The following is a 1,233-nucleotide window of genomic DNA, read 5'->3' as shown; positions in this document are numbered from 1 at the left end:
CCAATTCAATGCCAGCTAACAACAATGTGTGAAGCACAGTGGTGGTATAGGAAATATAATGATGGAAACAATATTCTCATGGAAAATATATTCCAGTCATGGGAGACAGAAATAGCATAGAAAAATTAAGTTAATTTCTGAGAGTGTTATGTGCTTCAAAGGAAACAACACAAGGTACTATGATAATAACTAGATGATCCAGGAAAGCCCACTCTGTTGGTGCCTTTTAAGCAGAATATCATATAATAAGAAGTAGCCAGATACGTGAAGATCTGAGTAAGGAGTTTTGAGGAAAAGAGAACAAACACAAAACTGACTCTGATCTTGATACATGCTAGAAGCAGAATATAGTGCAGCTATAGCACAGTATGGGAGTCTGAGAAGATAGGTGAATAGGGAGAAGTGAGATATGGCCTTAATAGCCAGTTGTCATGTATTGAATTATAAACAAACATAAAACTAAACTCACTGCCATTGAGTTGTATCCGACTCATAGTGATCCCTCCTTGGGTTTCCGAGGAGGTATCACTACAGAAGTAGATTGCCCAACTTTCCTTCCAAGGAGTGGTTGGTGGGTTTGAACCGACAGCCTCTGGTTAGCAGTCAAATGCCTTAGGCATCATGCTCTATCCCCCCCAAAATATGTGTCAACTTAGCTAGGCCATGATCCTCAGTGGTTTGGCAGTTATACCACATTTCAACTAGAGAGTCAAAATGTTCCAAACATGAGAGAATCTTAAAAAACTCTTACATCAAATCATAGCTGCACTGTCATAGGAAAAAGGGTCAAAACAGAACCAATAAACAAATTTGTGGTCAGGAAGAATGTTTCATCAAGCATTGTCTTGAAAAACAATTAAAATAATTATTGATTTACCCTAAACATAGTTCCCAGTCTAATCTTTGGAATCTGTTTCCCAAAACTGACTGAATTTTTCAAAAGAGCACAATGTTCAAGACAAAACAGTCTTACTAGTTTATCCACCCCATTGTTTGACTCAAGGGTGACCCCCAGCAACCAGCTTCTCTGAGCTCAAGTTTCAAAAGGGCACCTAGTGGCAATGGCCTCTGTGAGTTGCCCCAACTCTATGTATCCAGAAATCTGGATTCCAGGAGAATTAAAGCAATTTCTCACTCAAACCAAAACCAAACTTGCTGCCATCAAGGTGATTCCAAGTCATAGCCACTGGCTTTCCAAGCTGTAAATCTTTATGGAAGCAAGCTACCTCATCT

This window comes from Orycteropus afer, unplaced genomic scaffold (assembly GCF_000298275.1).
Source record: "Orycteropus afer afer isolate SDZICR_OR568_19922 unplaced genomic scaffold, OryAfe1.0 scaffold00021, whole genome shotgun sequence".
Classification (NCBI taxonomy): Eukaryota; Metazoa; Chordata; class Mammalia; order Tubulidentata; family Orycteropodidae; genus Orycteropus; species Orycteropus afer.
The sequence above is the reverse complement of the archived record's forward strand: the minus strand, read 5'-3'. Positions refer to the sequence as shown.